Here is a 10218-nt window from a genome sequence, read left to right on the forward strand (position 1 = left end):
AATTTTAATCGTCCTGACGGGAAATGAGGATGTAAGACTTCAAACAGAACAAATCCTGCAACGTTCAAAAAATAATAAAATGGGATATGAAGTCGCTTTGAAAATTTAAAAAAAAAATAAAAAATCCCATCCAAGCGAGAGGAGATGCCTCTGAAAGGCCCCAGTTGGTGGGAGGTTGGAGGAGCAAAACTATTTCCCGTGGTGGGACGAGCCCGACCCCAACAGAGAAGCTTTTGGAGAAAGTGGACGGAGGAAGACAGGGTGTCTCCGTCATCACCCGTTATGGTTCAAAACGCTCCCAAGTGGGAGGAAGTTGGTCATTTTTTGGTTTTGGTGACGTTTTACAAAGTGCAATTTTATTTCTCGCCAGTAAATTTGTACATCAGTACAAATAAGGCTCTCCAAAGTTAAGGCAACTGCAGAGTGATTTCCCTAAAAAAGCCCTACAAAAAAGGGTCCTATAGTCATCTTCTGGAGATGCTTAAATGTCATCATGCCCACATGGGGTGACATTTCTGCTGGGATGAAAGCCCCTGGGTGACACGGTGGCAAAATCTGACCCTCGTACTGACAAGCTGGACACATCTGAGTAAAGAAAGGAGGAGAGAAACCTTCTGAGAGACTTCAGTTGGGTTGTAGAGAGCCCTCTCTGGGTCCTGCAAGTGATGGAGCGGAGGCAGAGCTAAAGGAAGGAGTGAAAGAACCGACGGAGAATGAATCTAAGAAGGCTGAGGGGAGAAAGGATGGCGAGAACAGGGTCTGGGGAGATGCTGAAAATTATAATTGGCTTTTACAACGGTGTTGCCCAGGGTGCTAAAGCCCGTGCTGAGATGTTCTTCCAAGAAACTCGTAAGTTTCTCCAAGAAACGCTATTTCCCATCAATCTTATCCTTAAAAGAGTATCGATACGGGACCTCCTTGTGTCATCCCTTCTGGAAATCTCTCGCCTTTACCTGTAGCAACCTCTTCCTCCTTCCGACCCAAGAGTTTTCAGGCGAGGAACCGGAGAGCCATCGATAATGAAATTCTCGACACTTCACTTTAAGTGGCTCATCATCGTTAGTTCTTTTGGTATTCCTTGTAATGGCATTAATCACCGGCCGCTCATTAGACTTTAATGTGCCCGTAATATGTTCATCCGTAGTAATTCAAGCGCAATTGAGCGGTCGGTAACATCTCCTTATTGGAAAGGGTCGGGCAACGGCGACGTCCATCCACGGTGGGATGCTGAGTGACCGTGAGCAACCAACATCTGCTGAAACGGCCCGAATTTGTCACGGCAGTCCCCAAGAACTTGCAGTGAGGTTTGGATTTATCTTTTTTTTTGGCAGCCAAACCTGTTCGCAGTTTTAATTACGGTTTTATCCTCGGCTCCGTGCAACACCTTTGCTTTTGCCCTTTTTCATTTGACATATATCGATTTTTTTCTCCCCCTGTTCCCAAGGCGGCAGCTTGGAAACGATGAGGCTGTTGTTGTTTGTTGTTGTTGTTTTAAAAAATTTAATTTCTTTCCTTATTTGTGTGTGGCGGCAGGGAAATCGGTGACGGTGGGAACCGCCTGGGCCTGGAGCAGCAAGGTCAAAGCGCTGCGTGGCTCTGGGGAGTTTCCTTCAAAAGTCACAGCGTTGGCCTTAAGATGTCCTCTCCCTGAGCACGGGGGGTGTGGCTTTTATATCCTCAAATTCAATTTTGGATTTTCGCACACCTCAGGGTCATGGGCAAAAAGGATGTTCTTGCGTATCTGGCCATCATAACGCTCAGTCAACTCATGGCTTCGTCCTACCACGTGTGGACAACCCAAGGCTGGAGATCACCCACCTCTCGGGGACTTCCCTGGGCTGCGCTGACCTCCCCGGCCGGGCGTTTCTCCTCACCTCCAACCTGATTTTTTAATTGCTGGTGGATGGCAAAAAAAAAAAAAAAAAAGAAAAAAAAAAAAAAAGAAAAAAGGAGATGAGTCCTTTCTGCTGCATCCTGACTTCACGGTCCTTCCAAAACCATGCACTGGTTGCCCCATGTTCTCCAAGGGCACCGTTTTATTTCAGCCCCGGGGTTTGGGGGGCTTGGACCTGGGGGGTTTTGCATCCCAAAGGATGCGTGAAACTTATTTCGCTTTCTTTTGCCCGTGGAGGAGACGTTATGTAGCGTTTCGGTTTTCTCGGGTCCGTCAGCAAGTCCCTGAGATAACTCTTAACAGCCAAGGGTATGAATCATTTAGACGTTATTTAAGACGCTTTTGGGTAACCTGTGTAAAAATAAATAAATAAATAAATAAAATTAAAAGGCTTTGAAGGCTGTAAAAAAAAAAAAAAAACAAAAAAACCAGAATTCAATCTCTGCAAAGTTTCCTAGATGTAATTTCAGGAGAGATCAAAGATGACACTAACCTGAGGAAGTAAAGCTACTCAAAATTCAAAGTTTATAGTCCATCTGTCTCTTTGCTTCGGGGAGCCGGTATTAAATTTATTGCTAAATAAAACAAATAAGCCTAGGAGAAGTCGGCGTGGAAATCTGCATACTCGTAAGAGAATTAACGGAGCTCTCTGGTTATGATGGCTGCTTCTCAATTTGCATCTTTAAAGAGTTGTGACCATCTCTCCGCTTCTCCCTTCGCCGGCTCCTCCGAAGCCGGGGGCCGGTGGCGGCGGTTGGCGCCGCGCTTGCATGGCTTGGTAAAGAGGCGCTGCGGCTGAAGGTTGAATTCCGGCGGTGGAGCGAACCGAAACGAAGGTGGGGAAGGGAATGCTGAAGCCCAGCCAAGGTGAGGAAACATCTCAGGTGGAGCCCAAATTGAAAAGGGCGGGATTCAGCATCTCCACGTCGCTTTTGCCGGCTGTCTCGTTCCCGATTACCGCAGATTTCCAAGCAAAAAAAAAGAAGTTGGGTTTGTTTTATCGCTTCGCCTGGCTTTATCCCGTTAACCAACCCCGGGGGTTTATTTTCACGGCGTTTGTACAAGGTGTAGTTTTACGATTGTTCAGCCTTTTTTATCCCCTCCGGGCGCATATCCCTCCAGCCCATCCCTACCTCAACCGGCTGACATCGCCCTTTGGAAAACAGACTCCAAAACTCGCCCGGGTGCTGGAGGTAAGTCGCTTTAAACATCCAGATCCTCCTCGGTTTTGGTGTTTTGGTTGGTTTTTTGTTTGTTTTTTTTTTTGTGTTTTGTGGGTTTTTTTTGTGTTTTTTTTTTGTATCCCTGGAAATGCTTGGGAAAGGATCAGTCCTCGCTCGCTCATTAACGAGCCACCATTAACTCCCGCTCACCCGGCGTCGGGCTGGGGGGGAGAGAAATCCCATTTTTTTTTTTTTTTCCGGGTGTTTTCCCACTTGATCCAGGCTGCTCGGTGGAGACGCCCACATGGAAAAATCCTTTCTTTCGGCTTTAGCTTTCTTTATTATCGACCCATCAATCCCCCCCCCAAGAAATAATCTTATTTAATCTTGCATGGGGAAACCTCCGGGAATATCGAGCCATCCCGGCATCGATCGCTTATTCTTAATACATCCTCCTTGTGCCTACGGATTATGGATAAAGCCTTTAATTTTATTCTCCCGGGTATTTATCTATTAATAGTTGTCCAACCTGTGTAGCGTTACTTGCTCTTATTTGTGTGTCGGAGGCTATTTAAAAGGCCCCGGTGGCTTCAAAAATAATGCTGTCGCCTCGGTGCCTTTTTGGGATCGCCCTCTTATAATTCCCAGGAAAATCATGTGCAGAGGTAAAAATAACCATATTTAAGAAGAGGAGTTGTCCTGTGGGTATCTGGAGTATGACAAACCGAAGGAAATCAACTCGAATAGAAATCCTCCGTGAGTTAAATAGTTAAAATTTAGGGAATCCCTTAACTTCAGCCCGGATTCGGTGTGAGCATCACTGGGTTCGGACAGAAAACTGTCCGTGTGTCCGGTCCCGGGTTAATTATGTTGCTTTTAAGGCTGCATCGGATGATGATGATTTTTTTTTTCCTTTCTTCTTGGAACTCGTAAGCGGAGAGGGTTTTGAAAGGCGGGGGAAATATCTGCACCCTGAACGTCTTCTAAAAATCCAACATGAATTTTAACGGATAATTTGAATGAAGCATCAACACCCCCCCCCTCCCTCCCGCCGTCGCGGCGCGGTGCCCGAGCCGGTGGGATGAAGGGCTGGTGGGTACCACCACTGTATATGAGCTGGGCCGGTTTGGAGCAGCACCTAAGTCCTAAATTATCCTTAGGGATCCCTTTTTTAGCATCCTTTAACTCCTGAGGGGGTCAGACACCCTCCCAAGGGGGAGAGCTGCTAATTTGGAGGACTGGTGGACTAACCTGATCTCCCTCTATGCCAAGGTGACCTGCCTAGTGGATGAGGGAAAGGCTGTGGATGTTGTCTACCTTGACTTTAGCAAAGCCTTTGACAGCGTTTCCCACAGCATTCTCCTGGAGAAACTGGCTGCTCATGGCTTGGATGGGCATAGACTACCCTGGGTAAAAGTGTGGTTGGATGGCCGTGCCCAGAGAGTGGTGGTGGATGGAGTGCAATCCCGGTGGTGGCCGGTCACGAGTGCTGTTCCCCAGGGCTCGCTATTGGGGCCGGTTCTGTTGAGTATCTTCATCAAGGACCTGGACGAGGAGGTCGAGTGCACCCTCAGTAAGTTCGCAGATGACACCAAGTTGGGCGGGAGTGTTGATCTGCTTGAGGGTAGGATGGCCCTGCAGAGGGATCTGGACAGGTTGGACCGATGGGCTGAGGCCAACGGTGTGAGGTTCAACAAGGCCAAGTGCCGGGTCCTGCCCTTGGGTCACACCAACCCCATGGGCACTACAGGTTTGGGGCAGAGTGGCTGGGAAGCTGCCCGGTGGAGAAGGACCTGGGGGTGTTGGTGGACAGACAGCCGAATATGAGCCGGCGGTGTGCCCAGGTGGCCAAGAAGGCCAGCAGCATCCTGGCCTGTGTCAGGAACAGCGTTGCCAGCAGGACTGGAGCAGTGATCATTCCCTGTACCGGGCACTGGTGAGGCCCCACCTCGAATGCTGTGTTCAGTTTTGGGCCCCTCACAACAAGAAGGACATTGAGGTGTTGGAGCGTGTCCAGAGAAAGGCAACGGAGCCGGTGAGGGGTCTGGAGGACACGTCTTCTGAGGAGCGGCTGAGGGAACCTGGGGGTGTTCGGCCTGGAGGAAAGGAGGCTGAGGGGAGACCTTCTCACTCTCTACCTGAAAGGAGGGCGTAGCGAGGTGGAGGTCCATCTTTTCTTCCAAGTAACAGGCGATAGGACGAGAGGACATGACCTCAAGTTGCACCAAGATGGGAATTTTGGAAAAATCTCTTCACGGAAAGGGTTGTCAAGACTTGGAACAGGCTGCCCAGGGAAGCGGTGGCATTGCCATCCCTGGAGATGTTTAAAAGACGACGGGTAGACGTGGTGCTGAGGGACACGGTTTAGTGGTGGGTTCGGCAGTGTTGGCTTAACGTTCCTTCCAACCGAAACGATGCTTAATATTTTAGCAAACTCGCTCCGAGCCCTCATCCCTTTGGAGAAGGAACCGTCCGCGTGCTCTTGATTAGTTTGCGGTAATTATATATTTACCACCCCGATTTTGAGGGTGCAAAATTGGGGGAGGCGGTGGGGCAGGCGAACGGCACAATTCCCTCTCCCTCCCCCCAAAATTGTGGGGGACCACCCGCGCGAAGGGGGTTTAATTTAATTTCAGGGAGGTTTTCCAGCGGTCCGTGGCCCGGCTTGGGATGGGGACGCGGAATAAGGCGTTTGTTGGTTTCGGAGGGGTTGGACATGGGTCGCCCCATGGGCGGATGTCGAAGCGGAGTCAATTCAAGCGGGAAATCAGGTGCCGTTTTTTTTTTTTTTTTTTTTTTTTTTAATCAGGGATGGTAATTAACCTCTGGAAATAATATTCCCGGGAAGAAGCAGCTTTTGCGTTTTCGGGGGAAAAATCCAGGCCTGGCTACTTTTCCTGGGGGATATGCGCGATGTTTTGAAAACAGCAGAAGGATCGTCAACAGAAACGGGGGAAGAGGAATGAGATGCGCGAGGAGCAAACATGGGATGCTCGAGGAGCGAACGCGGAATGGTCAAGGAGCGAATGTGGAATCGTCAAGGAGTGAACTTGGGATGCTCGAGGAATGAACGTGGGATGCTCAAGGAATGATCTTGGGATGCTTGAGGAATGATTTCAGGATGCTTGAGGAGCGATCTTGGGATGCTTGAGGAGCAAACGTGGGATGCCTGAAGAGCGAACTTGGGATGCTTGAGGAATGATCTTGGGATGCTCAAGGAACGAACACGGGATGCTCAAGGAATGATCTTGGGATGCTCAAGGAACGAACACGGGATGCTCAAGGAATGATCTTGGGATGCTCAGGGAGCGAACATGGGATGCTCAAGGAACGAACATGGGATGCTCAAGGAATGATCTTGGGATGCTCAAGGAACGAACACGGGATGCTCAAGGAATGATCTTGGGATGCTCAAGGAATGAACACGGGATGCTCAAGGAACGAACACGGGATGCTCAAGGAATGAACACGGGATGCTCAAGGAACGAACACGGGATGCTCAAGGAATGATCTTGGCATGCTCAGGGAGTGAACATGGGATGCTCAAGGAACGAATACGTGATGCTCAAGGAACAAACTCGGGATGCTTGAGGAATGAATGTGGGATGCTCGGGGAGTGAACACGGGAAGGTCAAGGAACGAACATGGGATGCTCAAGGAGTGAATGTGGGACACTCCAGGAGCGAACACAGGATGCTTGAGGAGCAAACACGGGATGGTTGAGGAACGAACTTGGGATGCTCAAGGAACAAACTTGGGATGCTCCAGGAATGATCTTGGGATGCTCAAGGAATGATCTTGAGATGCTCAAGGAACAAACTTGGGATGCTCAAGGAATGATCTTGGGATGCTCAAGGAATGAATGTGGGATGCTCAAGGAACGAATGTGGGATGCTCAAGGAATGATCTTGGGATGCTCAAGGAACGAATGTGGGATCCTCAAGGAATGAGCTTGGGATGCTCAAGGAATGAACATGGGATGCTCAAGGAACGAACACGGGATGCTCAAGGAATGATCTTGGGATGCTCGAGGAATGAACATGGGATGCTCAAGGAATGAACATGGGATGCTCAAAGAACAAACACGGGATGCTCAAGGAATGAACACGGGATGCTCAAGGAATGATCTTGGGAAGCTCACTGCTGCTGGCGCCAGAAGAACCAGCCCTGCATTGGGAGAACCCTAAACTATCGAGCGTTCCGACATTTTTGGCAATGACGGGCTTAAAAGGTGCCCGGCGTGTACCCGCCCTCTTTTCCTCGCTGGTTTTCGAGACGAGATGCCGAAAGAATTCCGAGACAATTTGAAGAGATTCCCTTTGCCATGCGATATTCCTTGGGCAACCGGCAGAAATTCAGCGGCTCCTTCTGAACCCGGGTTTGAGGGCGGTTTGTGTCAGGGAAGGGGATGGGAAAGCGGGAGAAACCAAACCGCATCCCGAAAAATCCGTCCTAGCGGCTCCTGCAGGGAAACGTGGGAAAAATTGGCTGCAGGACCCAGTGCTCCCAGTGCCCCCAGTACTCCCAGTACTCCCAGTGCCCTCCAAGTGCTCCCAGTGCTCCCAGTACTCCAAGTACTCCCAGTGCTCCAAGTACTCCCATTGCCATCCCAGTGTGCCCATTGCCCTTAGTGCTTGCAGTACTCCCAGTACTCCCAGTACCCCCGTGCCCCCAGTACTACCAGTGCTCTCCCCATACTCCCAGTATTCCCAGTACCCCCAGTGCTCCCAGTACCCCCGGTACCCCTGGTACCCCCTGTGCCCCCAGTGCTCTCCCAGTACTCCCAGGACCCCTAATACCCCTGGTATTCCCAGTGCTCCCAATGCTCTCCCAGCATTCCCAGTACCCCCAGTGGTCCCAGTACCCCCAGTACCCTCAGTGCTCCCAGTGCTCTCCCAGCACTCCCAGTACCCCCAGTACTCCCAATACCCCCAGTGCTCCCAATACTCACAGTACCCCCAGTGCTTTCCCAGTACCCCCAGTACCCCCAGTGCTCCCAGTACTCCCAGTACCCCCAGTACCCCCAGTGCTTTCCCAGTTCCCCCAGTACCCCCAGTACTCCCAGTGCTTTCCCAGTACCCCCAGTACCCCCAATACCCCCAGTGCTCCCAATACTCACAGTACCCCCAGTGCTCCCAGTACTCCCAGTGCTTTCCCAGTACCCCCAGTACCCCCAGTGCTTTCCCAGTTCCCCCAGTACCCCCAGTACTCCCAGTGCTTTCCCAGTACCCCCAGTACCCCCAATACCCCCAGTGCTCCCAATACTCACAGTACCCCCAGTGCTCCCAGTACTCCCAGTGCTTTCCCAGTACCCCCAGTACCCCCAGTGCTTTCCCAGTTCCCCCAGTACCCCCAGTACTCCCAGTGCTTTCCCAGTACCCCCAGTGCTCCCAGTACTCCCAGTGCTCCCGGTATCTCTGGTACCCCCAATACCCCCGGTGCCCCCAGTGCTCTCCCAGCACTCCCAGTACCCCCAATACCCCCAGTGCTCCCAGTAATCACAGTACCCCCAGTTCCCCCAGTGCCCCCAGTACTCCCAGTGCTTTCCCAGTACCCCCAGTACCCCCAATACCCCCAGTGCTCCCAGCACTCACAGTACCCCCAGTGCTCCCAGTATTCCCAGTGCTTTCCCAGTACCCCCAGTGCTCCCAGTACTCTCAGTGCTTTCCCAGTACCCCCAGTATCCCCAATACCCCCAGTGCTCTCAGCACTCACAGTACAACCAGTGCTCCCAGTACTCCCAGTGCTTTCCCAGTACCCCCAGTGCTCCCAGTACTCCCAGTGCTCCCAGTATCTCCGGTACCCCCAATACCCCCGGTGCCCCCAGTGCTCTCCCAGTACTCCCAGTGCTTTCCCAGTACACCCAGTACCCCCAGTGCTTTCCCAGTTCCCCCAGTGCCCCCAGTACTCCCAGTGCTTTCCCAGTACCCCCAGTACCCCCAGTGCTTTCCCAGTTCCCCCAGCGCTCCCAGTACTCCCAGTGCTCCCAGTATCTCCGGTACCCCCAATACCCCCGGTGCCCCCAGTGCTCTCCCAGCACTCCCAGTACCCCCAGTACCCCCAATACCCCCAGTGCTCCCAGTAATCACAGTACCCCCAGTACCCCCAATGCTCCCAGTACTCCCAGTGCTTTCCCAGTACCCCCAGTACCCCCAGTGCTTTCCCAGTTCCCCCAGTGCTCCCAGTATCTCCGGTACCCCCAATACCCCCGGTGCCCCCAGTGCTCTCCCAGCACTCCCAGTACCCCCAATACCCCCAGTGCTCCCAGTAATCACAGTACCCCCAGTACTCCCAGTGCTTTCCCAGTACCCCCAGTACCCCCATACTCCCGGACGAGGGGGGGGGGGAGGGGGGGGGGGGCATTGCGCGCGCGAGCAGCGCGTGCCAGCAGGGGCCGCTGTTGGGCGCGCGGCGCGCGGCTGAGGGGGCGTGGCCTGAGGGGGACGGCCTGGCGCCGGCGGGGGAGCGGGGAGGGGGCGTGGTTTAGCGGCGGCGGCGGCGGCGGGGGCGTGGCGTGTGGAAGGGGCGTGGCTTAGGGCGGAGGGGCGGGGCGTGCCGGGGCGGGGCGTGTCCGGCGGCGGCGGCGGCGGCGGTGGTGGCGGTGGTGGCGGCGGCGGCGGCGGCGGCGGCGGCGGCGGCGGCGCGGCGGGGCCGGGGCAGGGCAGGGCGGGCGGCGAGCGGCGGCCGCGCTGTCAGGCCGGTGTCGGTGTGATGAAGATTGGCGGGCAGGTAGGCTGTCACTCACACCGGCGGGAGGCGGGCGGAGCCGCCGCCAGCGACGCGGACAAAGCGGCCCGGGCGGCGGGGCACGTGTGGCGGCGGGGACCCCCCCCTCCCCCCCCCCCCCCCTTCTTCTTCTTCTTCTTCTTCCCCGGCTCGACCCCCCCCCCCCCCAAAAAAAAAAAAAAAAAAAAAAAAAAAAAAAAAAATCCCACCTCCGGTGCGGGAAGTAACTTGCCGTTCCGCACCGCCTCCCCCCGGTGCGGGGCCGCGGGGAGCGGCGGTGTGTCCGTCTGTCCCCGGTGTCCGGTTCCCCCCCCCCCCCCCTCCCCCCCCCACTCCGGGCTGACCTCCAACCGGCTGCGGTTTGCCCCCGCCGTTGCGGTTCTCTGCGGTGACCCCCCCCCCCCCCCCCCCCTCCCCCCGGTGCCGGTCGCGATG

This window comes from Vanellus vanellus (assembly GCF_965231255.1).
Source record: "Vanellus vanellus genome assembly, contig: HAP1_SCAFFOLD_819, whole genome shotgun sequence".
Lineage (NCBI taxonomy): Eukaryota > Metazoa > Chordata > Aves > Charadriiformes > Charadriidae > Vanellus > Vanellus vanellus.